This window comes from Tupaia chinensis, unplaced genomic scaffold, assembly GCF_000334495.1.
Source record: "Tupaia chinensis unplaced genomic scaffold, TupChi_1.0 Scaffold000093_1, whole genome shotgun sequence".
NCBI classification, from domain to species: Eukaryota; Metazoa; Chordata; class Mammalia; order Scandentia; family Tupaiidae; genus Tupaia; species Tupaia belangeri.
This window is the reverse complement of record NW_006159555.1, coordinates 5,823,726-5,846,111: the sequence shown is the minus strand read 5'-3', so window position 1 is coordinate 5,846,111 and position 22,386 is coordinate 5,823,726. Positions and strand designations below refer to the sequence as shown.

The 22,386-nt window shown below is 35.7% G+C and overlaps 1 protein-coding gene and 1 pseudogene across 1 annotated transcript in view; one reads left to right on the top strand and one right to left on the bottom strand.

Moving 5' to 3' along the window:
• Nucleotides 1-22,386, top strand: part of LINGO2 (leucine rich repeat and Ig domain containing 2) — a 1,055,580-nt gene that overhangs the window by 381,955 nt on the left and 651,239 nt on the right. The gene's annotated exons all lie outside the window — the stretch shown is intronic.
• On the bottom strand, nucleotides 2,065-3,540 carry LOC102502314 (nucleosome assembly protein 1-like 1; annotated as a pseudogene).

The following is a 22,386-nucleotide window of genomic DNA, read 5'->3' as shown; positions in this document are numbered from 1 at the left end:
TAAGTGTTGTGCCTAGATCTGTACTTTTAACTGTGGAACTTTGAATTGACCACAGTGTATTGACCACAGTGTAGTTTGCGTGTCACTTCGTTAAGCAGTCTGTCCTACCACTTGGAATTAAGTTCAGTGTATATGTCACCTTGTAAAAAGTTCATAACAGAATTTATGACTTGATTTCATATTCATCTGCAGGAAAAAAGTTCAAGAGATAAAATTTTAAAAAGGAAATATTAAAAAGAGCAAAAGAATGAAGTAAATAGAAAAAAAATGTTTACTGAAACTCAGAGCCTTAGTATGTATGGGTAAATCTAATCAAACAATCTCTATGACATTCAATACTTCAATAAAAATAGAGACAGCACGACTCTGCAGCTTTCCTATTGGAGACATTGCTGGGAAACAGCAAAAACACTAGGAACTATTCCAAAGAATTAATTCAAATAACATTGTCTTGAATTGTCTGAGCCTGATCCAAAAATCACTACCATATTTGCAACAAACAAGGAAATGCCGGATTAGTGAAGCTATTCTTGTGACACCAAAATTCTATACTCAATGTGTTTTGCTCTTCATTTTTTTCTAAAGGAGGTAGTTTTGGAAGAGAATAAGAGATTTATAAGCAAGCACTTCACATATGACAATATGAATTGTATCTTTTTAAAAAATTGATAAGTTAAGCTATATTTTCTCCTTAGTCCATTGGGTTATTAATGTTACAGTTTACTGCATTCTACAGGCATCAGTACAAAGATCACATAATTCTTAAAGTTTTTTAAAAATTGTTTCAAATCCGTCTATTTCTTGGTTCATTCTATCTACATTTATTCATTCGGCTAAAAATATTGAGTGCCTACTGTGTTCCAGGAACTCTAGCTTGATACTAAAGAGAGAAAAACAGCAATTCCTTCTAGAGAAAATTATAAATAGGCATATATCTTTATATTATTGAAAGGCTATTTAAACTACCAGTCATAATTTTCTCTAATTTTGTATAGACTTTCATTGTGAGATTGCTGTAGAGGATTCCGATGTTTAAAATCTTTTTACAGATTTTTCAAAATCACCCTTGTATTCTCGTTTTAAACACATATTTGTGAACCTGGAAACTAGGCTTTGTGGAATGAGCCAGGAACTCCCTTATCTAGCTTTGTTTTCTGAGGATTTATTTGCTACTGGGCATTTCCTTTATGCAAAATTTTACTGGTCTTAAATTGTATAAGAATAACTGCTTTCCGTAGTCTCTGTGTCAGTCTTTATTTGCATTTATGAAGCAGAAAACTAGATCATACTTTACTGTATTTGGTTCTCAGCTGTAGAGCTCTGATCAGCAAACCTTTTAATCATGCCAGATTATGTGATTGTTTTGTGACACAGATGTACAGTCACTAGGGATTAGGGTTTGTTTTTAAATTGCCATTCCTGTTGTCTGTATGCAGATAGAGCATTGCCTTCAAAAATCTAAATATGGATCTTTCTGAAAATACTAACAAATGTGTTAGAGAAGGAAGACATATTCCCCTTACACATCTCTCTAGAATACTCACACACACACACACACACACACACACACATAGTAAAACATTTATAAGTAAGCCTTTACTAGATTTATTTGCTTTATAAATTGTTCTCTGGAAAAATATTATCTCTAAGACTGACACATTTTAACTATATAGGCAATTGGAAGAACAATCACTCACTTTAGTGTATACATAGTTAAACTCTTAGAAAAGAATGACTTCATTATAAATATGCAACTTAATGTATTTATGTGTAATCTCAGAAATTTAAGGAAAGCATAGCATATTGTCTGAAAATACATTAAGCACTTGATATATGGCTCTTTACCCCTTCAGGGTATTTTGGTTATTTTTGGTTTTGGTTTTGTTTTTTTGTTTGTTTTTTGTTTTTTGTATTTGATATTTTTATTTTAGTCTGCAAAAAATGCAAGAAAACAAACAACAACAACAAAACTCGAGGTAGGCTTGTCAAATGATGTTACTGCATCCTCTCTAGGGAAGAAGGTGGACCAGTGCAGCTTTTCCACAAGGCCACATACATCCTGCTTCACTGCTGCTCGCATTCTGCTGAATTTTGATCCTCATTTGGATCTTAGCTTGGATTATTCTCATCTTCTGCTCCTTCCTCATATGCTTCTTCACCTTCATCATCTTCAATTGCTTCTCCAGTAAAGTATAACACTGATCTTGGGATAATATGTTCACATACATAGTGACCAGTTTCAAATTCTGCAGCAAGTATAGCTTCAGAAGCATCATCCAGATCTCCACTCTCGGGAGCTTCAGGAGGGGCAGAAAAATTGAAGTAGTCAATGGAAACTCTTTTAGTCATAGAACTAACTGTCCCACGTCCCTTGTGTTTCTGCTGCTTCTTAATGGTTTTCAAAGTGACATTCTTCCCTTTTTCCCAATCTATCTGGCACCCTGTACAACCCATAATTTCTGGTCCATCAAAAGAAAAGGGATCAGAGTCATCTGGCTCTGACCTCATTCTCTATGTCTTTGTCAACACTTCATTTGTAAAATATTCATTGGGTTCGAAGTGAAATTCTAAGACAAAACTCATAGGCTGGTCAGCATCTGAGAATTTCATGTTAACATCTTTCAAGTGCTTCAGAATAGGTTGATTATGTTCCTGAACCATATCACTGAACAAGTAAACATTCTTAAAAGCAGTCCACTAAAATTCAGGAATTGCTTTAGAGTCTTCTTTTTCTTCATCCTTTTTCTCATCTTTGATCTAAGCCTTTTCTTTCAGTTACTCTGGAATTTTATTTTCATCTTGTTTCCATTCCCATTCTTCTTCTGTAGGCTCATAAATTGCATTAATGATAGTAAACCAGGGGACCAGCAGTTAGTGTAATGGCTATGTCGCTGGACTCCCACGTAGTCGACTGGGGTTTGCTTACTGCGGTTCGCCTCCTGGACCGGGTGGGTTAAAACTCACGCCAGGCGTGTGTGCGTGCGTGGCCAAGATCCCGAGAGGAGAATGGAGGAAAAGGGATTGTGGCGTGGCCATCCCCCCTGGGTGGTGATTTCTCGCTTTCTGTCTCTCTGTCTCTCTCTGTCTGTCTGGTGAGCGCATGCGCCCTATAGCAAAAACCTCTCAAAAAAAAAAAAAAATGATCGTAAACCACATATCAAGTGAAGGCCAATAGAGAATAGCATACTTTCTTTCAAGATCATGAACTTCCTTATAAAATAGTTTCTATCTGTGCACATTTGACTTGAAGGTTTTTCAGAGTATTCACTCGTCTTTTAACTACCCTAGGCAAGGTTTCAATGTATCCTGTTGGTGTTTCTACCAGACCACCAAGTCTTTCTTGAAGGGCTACAAGAATCTGAAGATTTCCCATCATCTGAACAGTCAGCTGACTTACTTTGATTTTTGTTTCTTCACCAGTTTCTTTTTCTTCTACTTCTTCAACACCATCCAAATCTTGATCAAATTCAGACTGTTCTTTGTTGTCAATGTCTGCCATGTTGTAAGAACTTCACATATCGACGGCTAGTACAGAGAGCCAGGCGGTTGGAGCTGCACAGGCAGTGACTCAGCGGCAGCCTACGGTCTTTGTCATTAATAGACGAATGTATTATTGGCTAACTCCATTTATGTTTTTGGTTTGAGCTAAAAATTTTTAGTATATTCTGTTTGTCAGACTCCTGGACCACAGGGTATATCCCCCATGCTTACTTCTATGTGGCCCTCAGCTAATGAATGACTGATAAGAGAAACACAGAAAGCAGCCCAGATTCTTTGCCTTGAGGTGAGGTATACTCTCACATGCAATATATTCTGCATAACTGCATGCCTGTAAGGCTGAGGCTAGAATTTGACCTGAAATCACACCTTTGCTTGGTGTCGTACTCTTCTTGTTTTGTTCCCCAAGCCTTTCCTCATTTTTCTAAGGAACACTTCCTTAACAAATTGCTTGCACTTGAATCCTTACTTTAGATTGTGTTTCTTCTGAACATGACCTGAGAAAAATGTTATGTTTTTGAAGTTCTTCTACCTGAGTTTTATAGCTCTGTTTTCTCTTCCTACACTACCAGCTGTTATTCTTTGGCACTCTTAATCTGCCTTTTTCCAATACCCTTGTATCACGCATTCTATGTTCTTTCATTTTGCTGGTTCTGACCTGCTACAGACAGACAAGCAAACTTGGTAGGTTTCTATATAAAGTTAGAATGTGTAGCTTTGGGTGAGGACTTGTTTTTTTTTTCTTTCTTTTTTTCTTTTTGTAGGTAATTTTTCTTTCTCAGCTAGAGGTTTTTCTTTCAGAGTCTTTCTGAAAAGTGACTTCCAAATAAATATGTGCTACATGAAGCAGCTAAAGAGCATGAAATGGTATAATAAAGTACCAAATTATGCAGTACAAAAAGAGAAGAAAGCAAACACCATAATAAGATGCTAATTGTGCTCCACACTCTGATTGAGTGACACTGATTAGCAAGCAAACACATCAAGCCCTATTCACCCTGACACCCTCTCGTCTTCCAATCCCCCCATCATCAAGCTATTAATGGGAATCAACACATTTTCAACAAGAGATTACAGAAATAAATTAACTTGGTCAGAGTTTTGAGGATCTTGGGATTTGTGGGCACTTAGCCATTTGGGGGGGGTTCAGGAATTTTTGTGTTCTGCGAATAAGCTTAAATATGAAATGTTTGATTATGTGGTACACACTTGGCAATGTCTCCTTGCATTGTCACAAAACATAATTCTACAGCAAACCGTGGTTATCTACACTGCCAGCTCTCTGAGGTCTGCCACAGAGCATGTGGTTCAATACAGTAGAAGAAAATATGAAAATATGTGCTCCCCTAGGTGCTGTCATGCCTATGTAAATAAAATGCACTCCAAAACGCCCTGCTGCATGTGTCTCGGGAAATACTGTGTGTAATTCTCTTTTCCACAAAGCTCAACAACCTCCGAGGGATCTGTTTACAGAGAATAAATGGTGCTCTACTTTGGAGCTGAACTTATCAATCTTTTTTTTATTTATTCTTTAAATTTTCTTGCTATTTACATTGTGGTAATCCATTGATTTAGTAGCCACTATGTCCAATGTGCGGCTCAAGTTTTGGTATCTTTACCTAAAAAAGTATTCCTTTTTTACACAGAGTGTGTAAATTCGTGGTAGAAACAAGACGTTGGAAGGGACTCTTTAAACTAGTTAAGTGAATAGGCTGCTCTGGTGCTCTTAAGCACTTCAAAAGCATGCGTTTATCCACAAATAGCTAGTATGCTAATTACCACTTGTTATTATTTAGGTCATTAACCTGCTTCCCTAGAGATAATACTAGACAGTCCTTGTTTTGTAGCCTACTTTGACCTACTCTGTATTCTTAAGTGGAATAAAATTTTCTTTCTCAGGAAACATTATTTATATAAGTCTACTTAGTAATTCAGACTGGCTTTTCTCATAGACAGTTTTATCATACTTCATTGACATGAATGTGGCTTAAGAGATAATACCTGCTGATGCTTCTTCTCATAGTGCTCATGCCATGTATGCTATCATAAACACATCATTTTGTTTAGTTTCCCGGAAAACAGTATTGCATCCTTAGCAAATGTTGAGACTTACAAATAAAAACGTAACAATAAAACAATGCCAACTGTAACTTGTTTGGAATACAATATTTTCATGTCAAAATGGTGAAGTCAAAAATAACCTCATTCCTGGGACCAGCAGTTAGCGTAATGGCTATGTCACTGGACTCCCACGTAGTCAACAGCGGTTCAAGTCCCAGACCCGGAGGCTTAAACTCACGCAGGGCGCATGTGCATGCGTGCCCAAGATCCCAAGAGGAGAGTGGAGAAGGGATTGCGGCATGGTCATCCCCCCTGGGGGGTGATTTCTCACATTCTGTCTCTTTGTCTCTCTGTCTCTCTCTGTCTTTCTGGCAAAGCACACGTGCCCTATAGCAAAAACCTCTCAAAACAAACAAACAAACAAACAAACAAACAAAAAACTCATTCCTTGCCCACTCTGTCTTCATGAGTGGAGGAAAAATAAACATACAAAAAAATCTCTTTACATCATTATTTCTGTTGTGTTTTGAGGATACCCTCCCTACTGGAATTAATCACTTTTTAACTATAAATTGATTCTTTATTCCATAGCTTCCTCGAAAACACTGAACACAATATCATTCCTCTCATTGAATAATCATCTTTTATAATAATAATGGTATAGTGGAGTTATGGTAGTTCCTTATTATAGAATCTAATGATACTCCCTTATTGTATAATATTTTACCATTTTCAAAAGCATTTTGAACCAATAACATTATTGTGAGTATAGTGTCAGGAAGTAAATTTGCTTCAGCTTTATACTGGCATACTTCAATTCAACAAACAGTAAAATTATGTAACACATATGGTTTCTCTAGTTATGTTAGCTAACGAGAACTCCAGAGCTAATTCTGTGCTTAATTGCTCAAATTATTTTTAGCTAACATGGTAAGATACATTTCTATAAATCGTTGGTTTTGTTTAAATGATCCAGTTATGTATGCCTTTTATAATGAATTATAACAAATAACATGGAGAGATTATAATAGAATAAACAGTAAACAAATCCACCTAATCATGGCCTATTGGTTAAAAAAGATAAAGATTATTAAAGTCCTTTTTCTAGCAAGAAAACTGATTAAACAATGGACTTCCTTTATTATCCAAATCTGATTTTCTCCTGAAAACATGTTGGATATTCATTTAAAATAGTAAATAATAATAAGTAATAACTTGTTCCTCATTTCACAAGAAAACAAAACAATTTTTTCTGATTTAATTAAAATATTTTCAAACATCTCTTTAATAAGCCACCAGGGATTTCTACATGATACAATGCATTTAAAATACCAATGATCTAATTATCTAATACTCAATGAACTCCTTGATTTTTTTCAGTGTAGTTTGCAGTAATACTCTTCAGTATTAGATAGAAATTATATTTAACATCTAAGAAATGTGTTCCATGTTGTAAATAAACAATGCAGGAATCACCTAGTGAAGATATTCATCTGCTTTCATGATAGAGCAGTCCCATTGCCTGAGAGTCATGGGGAGATGGAGGAACTGTTGACAGAGGCCAGTTTTAAGGGCCTCATGGATACATGCTTGGCAGCCCTACAAAAGGAGGGTAATTTTAGCCTGCAAAGATTTAGTTACCACCTTTTCCAAGGAAGAATGAAAATTAATAACAACTCTAAATAAGCTAGCAATGCAGTTGCTATATAAAAATAGAAACAACCTTACATATACCAAAATTCTGATAACAATTTGTTGAAACATGTGTAACTGACGTACAATTCCTGAGCATAATTCTGTTGGGGACAAATTGTGCTCTTGATCTTTTTAGTGTTGCAAAATTCCTGGATTTTTGTGTACCTTCCTCATCTATACCATTGTGAAGACAGACCAACCAAGGCAGAATTTCCTACAGCCTGGATTTTTGAGAAGATACTGAATGAAGCTTAGGATAGCAAGGAATTTATGAACTCCTAGAGGCCATAGGTGGGGTAGCCACGACTAGGCCATTTATAAAAAAAAAAATAAATTTTTTTATTTTTAAAAAAATGGGCTGCAGAGGCTTTTATCACTTCACACAGCTGGCTACTAGGCTAATTGCCAACACTGAACTGACTAGCAGACCTGAGCTGACCTCTTAACTGCCCATTCTCCCTGCTGTGTTTCTGGCAGGCTCTTTTCTACCTTTCATTTTCTATTGAATCTACAGACCATCTTTTTAAATGAGCCAGATTATTATTTTCCACTTTTTTTTTACTTGGTGAAGTAATTTATCTTTACTCAATTAAATATACCCTTTTATTGTTGTACAAGTCTGTATGAGTTCTCCAGTCTTTGCAAATGAGAATACGTGGAGCCAAGTTATTTTAGTTTTTAGATGAAAATATAAGTGAGAATGTAGGATTCTTTGGCAGCAGTTTTGTCGTTGTCGTTTGCTGTTGTGGATACTTACCACCTATTTAGACTTCATTTAGGAGAGTTCCCTTTAGAACTCTCAGAGAAGTTCTGAAGTTATTAGTCATTGTAGATGTTTATAAGTTACCCACCTTTACATCGTAACTAAGAAGCTATTAGATAGCTCAAAAACAGTATTTATAATTATGAACTCAAAAATACTTTCATTTGGAACCTATCTTCTATGACTGTGCACTATCTTTTTTTTTTTTTTTAAGAGATGTTTTTTCTATAAGGGTGTGTGTGCTCGCCAGAGAGACAAGGAGACAGAAAGTGAGAAATTACCTCCTGTGGGGGATGGCCACACCACAATCTTATCTTCTCCATTCTCTTCTCAGGATTTTGGGCATGTACCCACACGTGCCCTGAGTGAGTTTTAAGCCACTTGATCAGGGAGTTGAACCACTGTTAACTATGGAGGAGTCCAGTGATGTAACCATTATGTCATCTGCTGGTCCACCTGTGCAATATCTTAAAACTCCTACTATGTGGTTTCAAACTTAGAGGGTTTTTTTTTTTGGGGGGGGTGGATAAACTCAGATAAATTATAACCATTCTTGGACAGTATTTCCTAAGGAGGTGACTATTCTGTTTTATTTTTTGATTTAATTTAATTTTATACATTCAGTCACTGTATATCATTCCGGGTTGTAAAATTAATTTTCCCAGCATGAGTACACAGTATATTAGTCCAGTTATAGATATTATCATAAATGTTATCAACACATCATTTTCCATTTTTGTGTCCTATAAATGTTTTGCTTCTTTATTTTTCCCTTTGATTCCCTTCTTCTGGGAATATTTCATGAAGTTGTGTGACCTACAGAGCTTTGTACCTCTAATAGACAGTTCCTGTTGTTGCTTTGGATGCCTAGTACTTAGTTTGTCTATGACGCAAACCATTTGTAGCCTCGACCAATTCTTGGCCTAAGCAGTGGCTGTTTAGTTCTGCAAATAATTCTTTCCTGACTTGTACAGTTTTTGATTACTTTCTCAGTTAACAAACTCTGTTCTAAGAAGTTCAACTTAATTACATGAATCATAGCCATACTTTTCAGTCTGTTCCTTTATTAAACCATACTTACCAAAGCTAGTAGATGCTTTGTCCCTTCCTTAGTAATTGAATTTGTTTAATTTAATAAAGGTATGACCATTCAAACCTCCAGGGGATGCTATTTACACCTATACCAGGGAATATAGCCTATATTAAAAAAAATTATCTGCTTCATGAGTGAGCAAGACAGAAATACAGAGAGATCATATACAATAACTGTGATGGAGTCTTGACATACAATTCACCTTTAGCTTTACCCACCTTGGATTAAGGGCTCAAGCATGCCTGGCATAGTCAAGGAGTTCTGATGTCTTGAACCAGCAACCTTTCCATGTGAACCTGTTTTGCAGAGGGTTGTGTTTTACTGCCATGCCACTGACCAGCACCCAAATTATTGCTTGTCTTATGTCAGCTTTCCTACTGTAAATTCAACACCCTCCTGTAGATGGGCCGTCTTTCTCTTCTCATAAATTTATTCATCAAAGAGTTGCAATCAGTTAATTATTACAATAGTTCTCTCTTATTAGTAGTTTCACTTTCCATGTTTTCAGCCCTGTAGATAGGCCGTCTTTCTCTTCTTCTCATAAATTTATTCATCAAAGAGTTGCAATCAGTTAATTATTACAATAGTTCTCTCTTATTAGTAGTTTCACTTTCCATGTTTTCAGCTGCCCTCCAGCAACTGCAGCTCAAAATATTAAATTGAAAATTTCAGACATGAACAACTTATACATTTTAAGTCGCACACTGTTATGTGTAATATGATGCAATCTCACATTATCCTGCTCTGGTTTTGCCTAGTATGTGAATCAGGTATTGTTCATTGTACCCTTGCTATATTCACTACCTGTCCATTTAGCCACTTGTTAGATGTCTGGGTTATCAATTCAAAAAACAGAGTGTACAAAGGGTCTTCAAACCCTATACCAAAAAAACAAAAACAAAAATAAACAAATAGAAAAAGAAAAAGGAAAAGAAAGAAGTGAGATCTGCTGCATTTTGTCAAAATATGTGATTTTTGTTAATGTCTTTGTATCTACTTGTCTAGATAACTGCAAATGTAGTTCACCACCAGCTATTAACCATTACCAGAGTCTATATAAACATATGAACTTACAAGTATGATAATACAGCTCTATTTGAGGATTCCCCAGTTGTAATCCTGTAACCCTAGTTTCTGCTTCAATCTCTGGGCCTTTGCAATATATTTTATAGGTGATTAGTGTTGTAAACTATATATATCATCTCTTATCATATTACATTAAGCATTGCTTATTTCCATCTATAGAAATCTTGTTTGTTCTATCTGTAATAATCACAAACAAGTATTGAACATTCATATAGCAGTATGACAAGTACTATGAATACTATCAAGTATAAAACTATACCGCTAAGCCTATAGACTAAAACTGATTTTTTTAAACCCTCGGAGACTTGGTACATTTTAAAGATTAATATAATTTCTGCATTCAGAAAAGGCTCTTTTGTATCATCTGCAATGAGATGGAGAAAAAAACTACCATCTTAGAAAATCCATTTATGAAAAACTATCTGGACAAACACCCATAATGTGGATATATGATGAATGAGAGATGGGCACTCGATTGAAAAAACTGAGCTCAACATAAACTACAGGAAAACAATGGAGAGTAACATTCTCTATTTCTATCTCTGAATCTGTTCATTTGATTAATAATGAATGGCATCCATTAAACTCCCATGGTTGTGACTTTTCTCTATCATTGAAAGAGACTTTCACCAGTTTTAAGTGATAAATATGAAGTCTGAGGCCAAGAAGACGGTTGGTAGATAACAACGAAATAATTGATTTCCCAGAGCCAATATTGACTATGGACGCTTGTTAATATCCATTGTGATCATGATGGGTTAAGCAGGTTTTTAAGTAATGACTCTGTGAATCTACCCATAGAATTACTTAATAAAGCCTCTTCCAATGAAACCATACATTTTAAAGAAAGTAACTGGTTCAAATGTCATTTCAAATTTATAAACCACATCTCCAGTGCCATTTCACACATGAAAAATCAGTAATAGAATCATTTAGGGGATTATTATTTCATACAGATTTTAACTGGGAATCTTTTTCTTGGATAGTTTTTGAAAATAGGATATAAAACTATCTTTCTGGAATAGTTGAGATGGAGCGCTGATAGGCCAGATAATCTTAATCCGCCTTCCACACTATGCTTTTCATATTGTGCTCTCTCATCCAAGACCACTTAAGAAACACATTAACTTAAACCTTGGCTGCTGTAATTACACGATTGTGAAATAGTGCACCTTATATACACGGGTCTATATTTTATCAACAAGTCATTGATTTATCAAATAACAGAATGTTTAGCCATTACTTTAAAATGCCAGTTCCAGAAAGATGGCAAGCTTAAGCACAAATAAAAAGTACAAGTAGACATTCCCTTAGTCCGGATTTACTGTAAAATGTGTTTGCAAGCATTTTGAGTTAGTGGAGGATTAAAGCAAGAAAGAAGCCGAACCAAATGTGAAGATTTGGAGGCAATGAACCATGATTGATCCTAATTTTGGCAAAATAAAATCTAACCCATATACTTTAGTGAATTATGTTAAATATGAGTTGGCTAAATATAAATAGCTCATTACTTAGCAGGGAGAGCAGGAAAAATATGGTACCATCTAGAGAGAACCTTAAACGTCTTTTTAATGTGTGTTTTGTTTAAATAATCTTCAGTTTAGAATATAAAATTGATTTTGCTTTTTTATACACACCCTCAAACACTGTTTCACTTCTAATTATAGATATCATCATTGTAGTACTGTAGCATGGGTACTTTTGTACTTTGCAAGTTAAAATACCCAGGATGTTGATATTATAACCTATTTTTAGTTTTTGTTTGTTTGTTTTTTGTTTTTTGTTTTCTTGTTTTTGCTATAGTGCTCATGTGCTTGCTAAAGACAGAAAGTGAGAAATCACCCCACAGGGGGAATGGCCATGCTGCAATCCCTTCTCTCCTCCCCTCCCCTCCCCTCCCCTCCTCTCCTCTCCTCTCCTCTCCTCTCCTCTGGATTTTTGGGCCACCTAGTCCAGAATTCCAAACGCAGAGTCAGCCATATGAGATCCAGCTGCCTTAACCAACATGCCACCTCCTGGCCCACTACCTATTTTTTGACAGTGAAATTTTAAAATTCATTTTTAATAGCATCCACACTAATTGCCTTGTAAATAGAATATCTATGCTGATTCCTCCAAAGGTTTAAACTGCTTCCTAAAATTTGACACTTACAGTAGCGGCTGGTTAACATTTTTTATTTTTACTAAAAACTTGTGTAGGGATATTTGGCATTAAATATGTCAATGCTGGGAATTCAAGTTTCAGTTTCTGGAAGTGAAAGCATGTTGCAATGGTACAGTCTTGCCTTTGGAGTCAGAGAGAATTGGTTTTAAATACTGACCCCAGTGCTTCCTGGATATCTGATCTTGAGCAAGTTAACTTTAATTTTTGGTTAAAAGATGTATATTCTTTTGGGGACTTGGCTTATAAAAGACATTTTAAAGATATAGGGGCATCTTATGGAACACAATAGCAGTAATCAGACTTCTTAAGCCAGGAAATGAAAATACACTCAAGATTTAGAAATTCAGGCAACTGCTGTGGTACATCTGTTTCATTCTTCTTTTTCACTGCAAACCAATTTGTCTTATATCATAAAACATGTGGAAGACAAGAGAAGACTATCAAAGGGAATGAGAGGGAATGATTAACAGGTCACTGTAACCTGAGAAGAAACATCAAAAAGCACCTACTGTGCACATTCAACGTGGTGTCCTCATTCATCAAATAGGAATAATAATACCTTCCATGTAACACTGCTGTGGCAATTAGTCATGAGATATAGGACGTATTTCTTAGTCAGCATATACTGGGTGCTTAATGAAAATAACAGTAGCTTTACTATAATTCTAAGTCTTGGTTAGGAAATACAGAGCATCTAATTACTGCAAAATGGCCTTAGAAGTAATGAGTTCTTGATCTCTTGAGGAAATATTGGGTTGTTGGAAAAGTCACAATGTATTTTTTCTATGATTTTCTATGTAAAAGTGTATCATGTCTTTTTCAACAACCCAATATATGGTCTCATAGGAGAAATAGAGTTCAAACCTGAAGCAGGAAATACGATGAGTAGTTATTAGTAATTATGAATCCCCAATCCTGTAAGTGGGTCAAATCTCACACGAGATGACAGCTATGATAATGTAAGTGGAAGATCAAGTCTTCAGTGTAATAGAGCACAGTTCCCAGGGCCAACAGACAGGATTGGGGGCGATGTGAGGACTATGGTAGATATCTACTCAGTTTTTTCCAGCTGTATGGAGAGAGTACCCATTTGGAGAAATAACCCATGTTTTTCATCTATTTTCATGCACACATGGAAATATGTGTCCCTCATATCCTTACTCCAAGGGTAGGTCTGTGACTCAAGACTGACTAGAAAGAACACCCACACCTCTGGCCACAGAATGTAAATGTAAATCCAAGTAGAGCCACAAGGCTTCAATGAAACTTTGCCGAGTTTGTGCTAAGATAAGTACCATATGTTCAGCTGCAATTCAAACTGAGAAAATATACTATGAGCTTTGTGTGTAGTCATCTTGTTACCACACAAAGGCTGAAAATCAATCCAGTACAAAAAACAGAAAGCCAAAAACTGGGGGTGTCTTGACGCCTAAGGATGTCGAGTGCTTGCATCAACATGGAGTTTGGAGTTTGAGGCCAGCTTTACTATCATATTTTTTTAGTTACATCTGTTATTTAAGTTATTTAGTTTGCCTTTCAGTCAGTTCTGTCTAAATGCTTCCTATTAATGTAAAGATGTCCAACACTGATTCCTTCTTTTATGTGACATACTAAATACATATTAACTTTTTGTTCCTCAGTTTTCTCCTTTGTAAAAATAAATAAATAGGGGCCAGCTTGTGGCATGCTGTTTGAGGCTCTGGACTCCCACGTGGCTGACCATGGTTCAAGTCCTAGTCAGAGGCTTGAAACTCATGCCATGTATGTGTGCATGTGTGGCCAAAATCCTGAGAGGAGAAGGGATTGCTGCATGGCCATCCCCCCGCAAGGGATGTTTTTTTCCTCTTTCTCTCTGTCTCTCCAACAAATGCACGTGCCCTACAGAAAAATCTACCCCCCCCCCAAAAAAAGAAAGAAAGAATAAAAACTTTTAGAAGTTCATAAAAATTAAATGGTATAATAAATAATACATGGAACAGCATGAATTTGTTCCAAAACACTGTATAGTAGTTCCCCTTTATCCAAGCTTTCCTCTCCATAGTTTCTGTTACCACTGGTCAATGATAGTCTAAAAATAGGTGAAAATAGTATAATTACACATTCTGAAAGAAAGAGGTAAGAGAGAAAGATGGCATTCTTATAACTTTTAATACAGTATAATGTGTTAGTTGTTCTATTTTATTATTAGCTATTTCTTACCATGCTTAATTTATGAATTAAACTTTATCCTAGGCATGTAAAGGAAAGCACATAGTATATGTAGAATATAATCTGCAGTTTCAGACATCCACTAAGGGTTTTGGTAGATGGCCTCTGTGAATAGGGGGAACTACTGCAGTACAAAAGTGATCACATTACTTAATTTTGCTAAGTCATAAGAAATTTCATTTTAAGGCTCATTTACTAAAGTAAAAAATCTGTTATTACCACGAGTGGGAGCCCTTCTCCATCTTTAGCATGACATATAATGGCCAAACTATCTTGGAAGGAGTCTCTGATTTCAGTCTATTATGGTTGCACCTAGAAGGTCATTGTCCAAGGCCTTACAGTCTATTAAAAGCAGCTGTGTCACAGCCTCTTTGCCAGTTGTGGGCACTGACACCCTTTGCTGCAGTTTCTAAGGCAATAGTGTTGAATGTTGCAATTTCCAGGCATTAAATAGGCTCTTCCAAACAGAGATCTGGCTGCCTCCAAGATTTCCACAAGAATCTGACTTTTATGGAATCTTTTACCACACTCATTTTACAAATCCCCACTATCCTTAGGCATCTTCCCCATTTTCAACCTATTAGTTCCCCTTTCTCAGCCTGCATTTCCTTCTTGGAAATACCCACTTAAGTTGCCCTTTCACACAAGATCCTATGTAGAGCTGCATTAGAGGTGACTAGCAACTTCTGTTTTGAGGTTGGGAACACAAAAGTCATTAACCATCTCTGAAGGAAAGGCCTAAACTTTCTGGAAGACAAGGGAACAGAGATGCTTTTTCATACCTCTAGGAATTTTTTTCTCCTTCCTCCTGGAAGTAGGAAGACAGTTGTTAATAGCTTGTTAAATCTTTGTTCTACAAAAGTAGATTGGCCAGCAAGAGTAATTAAGTAGAACAGAAATCTCCAAAGTAAATTATACCTAAGACTCATAGCCAACCCAGATTCCTTCCACTTTGAAGCACTTCTCTGCTTCATTTGAACTTGCCTGACAATATCCTATATTTCAGGCTCCCCAGTAAAAGGAAGGAACAGGCCTTGAGTCCTAGAAAAGTGGGTAAGAGACAGTTGCAACAAGTCCCTGAGATAGTGCTTGGTCTGGCTAATAGTCTATACCTGTCCTTGTGATCCCAGTCTAATTTAAGCTCAAAGAGTATGAAAGCTCTAAATGAAAGACCTCAAAAAAGAACCCCTAAGTGCCAGCCTGGACTTCCTTCAAAACATTGAATTCTGACTTATTCTTTAGTGTCAAACCTGCTATAGATGTTGCTTTCATGACCTGAACCATTTGAGATGTCTGTGGCTCTAGTTGTTGGTCTCTGTGGTCCTTACGTCCCTTCCACCCCAGGCTGCCATCCGATTCAGACATTTTGGTTCCCCTGTTATCAGGGTGGTGATGTAAGACTTAATGTCTTAGAACTAGAGTCCCTTTTCCTTTCCCCTTTTCTATGTCAACTCCACTTCCTGGTTAACAAGTCTGTAAAATGTATGAATGATGCCCTTAGGAATTTTGCAAATCTGAAAATCCTGAGTAGAGGTCAAGGCACTGAAAACTTTTTTGTGGCAAAGTAGTGCTTCATTCTCCAGTTGTTACGTAGCACAACAGTGAACCATATTTATGTCATAATAATGCAAATAGTAAGCATATATTAAAATTACTCACTTATTTTAGAAGAATGGCTGCATGAAAGTGGAGATTTTTTGAAAGCCAAGCTTTTAATATTTGCAGTGCGAGGTCAGATTCAATGTCTCAAATTAATAAACCATGAAGACTGATAATACATTTAAAAATAGAAAAACCAAAATAAATAATGAAAAGTATAAAGTAGTGTCTCTGGGAGGCAGGGCATGTGGTAGAAAAAGATAGGGTAGTGGGACCAGCAGATGGCATAATGGTTAGGTCATTGTGCTCCCACATAGTTGACTGTGGTTTCAGTCCTGAACCAGTGGCTTAAAACTCACTCTGGGTGTGTGTCATATGTGCCCCAAACCCAAGAGGAGAATGGAGGAGAAGGGATTGAGGTGTGTCCATCCCCCTGGGGGGATGATTTCTCACTCTGTCTCTCTGTCTTTACAGTGAGAGTGCTTTATAGCAAAAATTTCTCTAAAAAAAGAAAAAAGAAATAGGGATGAGACTACTCTTTGGTCATGAAAAACAGAAATTATTGAGAATATGAAAATATTACTTAGTGTTAAGTAGTATTTTAGAGAGTACAATTTAAAGAATTTGCTTGGTTTTTAAAATAACATATATGAATTATTCTAAAAAATATTAAAATTAATATTTAAAATATGAGAAATCCTACAAGTGTCTCACAGGGATTGCATTTCAAAATTTGTAAACAAGTTTGATTCTGTGTCCATTTGAAACAACGTATTTCATGACATTTTCATTGCTGCAGTTTAATAAGACTAGATATTCTGAAATACCAGTCCTTTCCCCACTGCAGAATATCTAACACTGGATAAAGTTAATATACTTTGAAAAGTGTTACTGAGCACATAGAATGTAAGAGAAGTCCTCTATGAAATACAACCACAAGAAAAACAACAAAATCTTCACAAAACACAGACAAAAATAAGTAATACTATAAAAGAAGAAAAGCCCATACAGAGGCCAGGGCTGTCCTGGAAGTATGCCCTCAGACTTCAAGCTGCACTGATTAACAGAACCTCTGTGGAACAGGATTTGAATTTAACAAGTAGGAGAGCTGACACTGAGACCTACACCCTCATGTGCACCACACACACACACACACACACACACACACACACATACAGAGCCAGCTACCCAGAAATGACAATCTTCAACTGAAGGGGGGGAATGCTTTTCAAGTGAACCAAAAAGAAACAAAAATGGCTCATCTCTGTTGGAACTTAAATGGGAAAGAAATCCTAATACTCATTTTGTTTGTTTGTTTTTTTTTAAGAGAGGTTTTGTTTTGTTTTATTTTGTTTTTGTTATAGGGTGTGTGTACTCTCTGGAGAGACAGAGAGACAGAAAATGAGAAATCTCCCCCTAGGTGGGGATGGCCTTACCACAATCCGTTCTCTTCCATTCTCCTCTTGGGATCTTGGGCATACACGTACATACACCCAGTGTGTGTGCTGGGTTCAAAACTTAAACTGTGGCAGTCCAGTGATGTAACCATTACACCATATGCTAACCCCAATATTCTTAATATTAAATCATTCTTCCTAATAATTGGTATCCATAGACCTCCTCTCATGGAGTCCTGGGATTTGAATTCTGTCATGCTCTCAGTCTATGAAGCTCCAATCCAAGAAACTAAAATGTTTCCTAGTTGGTCACTCTCCTATAGCAAGGGCTGCCAGATTTAGCAATAGAATATAGGATGCCTAGATAAATCATAAAATTATTTTTAATTTTCTATGCATATATACATTGAGACTTCATAAATTTTGTTTCAGGCATACTGGTACTAATAACAGTATTTACTACTTATCTGAAACAAATTATAAGTGCCTACATTTAATAACTTTTTCCTTAATTATATTTCCCTGAAGATTTGGCTCTACTTAACAGTTCCATATTCTGCAAAATTTGCTTTACATTTTTTGCATTTACAATTTGAATGCCATTTACATTCTAACATAGGTCTGCAGTGATTACATCCACCCTTTCCAGTTGTTCGTTTATTGAGCAGTCATTATTGAGAAGATATGCTTAATTAACATTAGCACTTCGAGCCAATAAACTGAATAAATACTGGCATAAAGTTAACTCTGAATATTGCTCAAATTTGATTTTTTGAAGTAGGTGAGACTATCTTAATGGAATAGCTTACTTTTCCATGTTTTTAGTTATATGTTGGATCTAGTAATCAATGGCTTTTATTTTTTGACCTTTTCTAAGAAAACAGATCACAGTTATTAAATAATCCCCTGTCAAACTTTATCTGGAGCCCAGTTTCACAAAAATTTGGGAATATAGTAAAAAGTTTTACTCTCTCTTCTGTGTTTAATAACAAAATACAAGAAGTTACCAACTCAATACTCTTTTGATCAACTATATGGAATTAAGTCTCAAATCAGATGCAGTATTCACATGCAGATTAACTAATAATAGAATTGGTGGCTTTTTAAAAACGCTGTCCAGTGATCGATGTGGTGACGCGCCGCTCTCCAGGGCCAGGCCTCAGCCGGAAAAAAAAAAAAAAAGGTGTCCACTAACAACAGCAACAATAAAATAGCTTCGTTCTGGGTTTTAATTCTATTTTTCTTCAACACTAATTATGGCGATTCCACATGCTATCATGAGGGTAAATAGTTAATACCCATGCAAAGAATCGAATCCCTTAAGGGATAAAATCTATTCTAAAAGAAAAGCAATTATTATGGAAAGTGCATACTAATTATCTATTTCAAGTTGGAATTTTTGCTCCTGTTCATAAGTAACATTGTTCATTTTCATAACAGTCTTGACACTTAGAGAGATACTTTTTTTTTAATTCATCCAACAAGTTCTTTCCAGCAACAGAATATTTCAGTAACACTGCTCTCCTTTCAGTTGTTAAAGAGATGCCGAGTACTAGGAACATGAAATAAGTAGGCTTCCCTCAGTGATTGTTAAAATTGTTAACAAGGATTTCAGAGGCCTTTTCTTGAAAATTAAAGTATGATTCAGAGCTTCAAATAAACAGATGATCTCAAGTGCATTTGTTACAGAGAGTCAACCAAGTTTCTGAATGTGAAAGAAATGAAGACTGTAAATATCAACAAAATCACAAAAAAATAGTTTAATTTCTCAGTTTGAATAGTATAAATGTCAGGGTGAGAGAATAATTAAGGGCATCAAAACAAATTAAGGGCAATATAATGCAGAGTATAGACAGAAAAAGTCAACACCAACCATAGAATCATTCATACTGCTTCACTTTTAAATAAACATAAAATTCCACCAAAATTTTATCTGTATCATATTCACCAAAAGAAGTGCATTTTATTAACTCCAATTTTATTATTTTTTTTATAATAAAAAATAAATAAAAATAAAATATTAACTCCAATTTAAGAAGAATATCTGCAAAAATTTGCTGTTGTTTCTGGAATCTTAATCTGAACAGGTTTTTCATGCCTCATTAACAAACCTCTTTCATGAGAAAAAATATTGCACAAAGAAAGGGAAAACTCTTTCTGCATCATGGTAACTTGCTTCTATGGCTAGTTCATTAAAGAAGGGAGGCCTTTGGTAATCTCTGTAATAGCTGTAATAGTAACTGAAGATATTGCATTTTTAATTTTTGTGGTAGATTTTTTTTTTGAGAGGTTTTTGCTATAAGGCACGTGCGCTCGCCAGACAGACAGAGAGAGACATAGAGACAGAAAGTGAGAAATCACCCCCCCGGGGGATGGCCACGCCCAATCCCTTCTCCTCCATTCTCCTCTCTGGATCTTGAGCACACACGCACCCAGCGTGAGTTCTAAGCCACCGGTTCTGGGACTTGAACCACGGTCGACTACGTGGGAGTCCAGTGACATAACCATTATGCTAACTGCTGGTTCCCAGTAGATTTTATTTTGATACTTGAAAATGTCCTTGTGATTTTGGGATCAGAAAATGTTTCCGGTAGCAGTATGTTCAAAGAGTCATTTGAATTGTAAAACTGATGATATATGTAGCGAACAGCCATTATGGTTTGTTGAGATTATTTTATTGTCTAAATTTTGTTATTAATCATATTTCTTTGATAGTTGAGGAAATAACATGTCTCAGATGGTATAGAATATGCTATTTTATATCTTTCTATTAATTTTTAGTATTGATTGAACAATTGTATCCTGCACAAACAACTTTAAAAGCAAGCACTTTTTTCTCACTTAGCAATTGTCCACTATTTCAAAAAAGTCACCACAAAATATATGCTTGTATTTTGACATAGCTTGTGTTTCATTCACATATATACAAATGAAAAACAGGTAATATCTACCACTCTAAGAAATGAAAAGATGGAATAAAATAATATCATCTCATCCTTTCAGCGCATTTATCACTCACACGTCTGATTTATAACTAACCATACACAAAGTTGAACCATTTAAATGGTTGTACGATTTCAAATTAATAACTGAGCTAGATAGCTGATACAAACTTTCAATGACTGCAAAGGAGAGCAATTTTGTAAGGCACAATTTCTCTTACTAAGGCCCAAACTGATACATAACATTTTTAGATGTCTAGTGTACGAGGTTGTTGTACTTTAAGAAGCAGGAGTGTTAAGGATTGATAGACTTCTTTTGGTCACTGGATTAAAGCTTCTATTGATGGCTGACTTTCAGGAGCAATGTCACTGGAGTGAAGCCCTTACTGATTAGTTGTTGTGTAGAAGCATGTGGCTGTCACTGATAGGTTGACTTTCAGAAGCTAGAGGCTTTCATGAGCATGGTTACTGGAGTGATGCTTTTATTGACTGACTGATTTTCAGAAGTATGGCCACTGGGGTGAAGTTATCCTGGTTAGCTGAGTTTTGCAGCTTGTGAACTGATTAGAAGTTCTTGATTTGGTACTTTGGTCAAACAACAGTATTTCCTATCTCAGATATAAAAAAGTAAGTGTGTTAATTCTCAACCCTCCCTTTTGATCCCTTTGCCAAACTACAGGAGATAATGATTTGTTATGGAATCGTTCAGATCTTTACTTTTGGAGGTATGATTTTTGCCTAGTATTGTCAATTAAGTCATTTAAGCACCTTGAAAGATAGCCATTGCTTAAAATAATTTATAAAAAAAAATCTGAATATAGGACATTTAGGGTTCCCTAACAAGTTTGATGTGGGGCACAGGACAGAAATGATTAAATACACAATCTGTCCTGTAAATGCAGTATATCTGGTAACCCTAGTAGCAGGCCCAATATGATAATAATGTCTATGTGTTTATCATATTGTTATTGAAACTCTGTCAAGAAAAAATAGGATAAAATAGTGCATTGTAGCACAGTGATAGATGTGACACTTATAGTACTTCTTTGAAGAAAACCATTTTCAATAAACATGGATCTTAAAAATAAGTTTTCAGAAATAGCATTAATAAATATTTGTAAATTATTATTAGAAGGAAGACTTATTTCTTTAAAGTAATGGAAAAGCTTTATGTCTATGCAGGCAGAATAGATATATTTTTGAAGAGTGTGTATAAGTGCATTTACATTATTATTAGCACCTGTTCACAGGCATCCCTTTTTAAGCATGTGATACATTTATATGAAAAGTGACCTAATTATTAACATATTTAAGACTCATCACAGATAAATTTTCCTTATAGAACTATTTGTACACTTTCAATATGTATGTCATGTCACTTACTATGTTACTCGCATAAATGTGGGCTTAGCCTTTTGGAAATTAAAAAAGAAATATTTTTATAATGGGGTGACTTGATCTTGAAATGTTTTTGTACATGCCTATAAAAAATCAAGAATAATGAAGTCATTGAGTATCCACAGTAATTCAAGTTTTTCTTATAAAAGTTTTACTTTTACAATGTGTGTTTGACTTAATAATGAACTTCAATGGTGAGGGATGTAGTACTTGGTCAATACACACATACACACACACACACATACACACACACACACACACACAAGTTCCTTACTATAGGAAATTTCTAAGGTAATATCTATTGAATAGATGGATTCCAAGTGGCTAAAAAACTAAAATTTATTACCAGAACTTATCAGCAAACATCAGCTATTTAAGTTTCCTCCTTCTTCCCCCACCTTAGTGGTTACATGGCAACAGTTTCAATACCATAGTTTTCCAACTTTTAAGAACGGAAGAACTAGGTTGCTACCCTTTTTCTT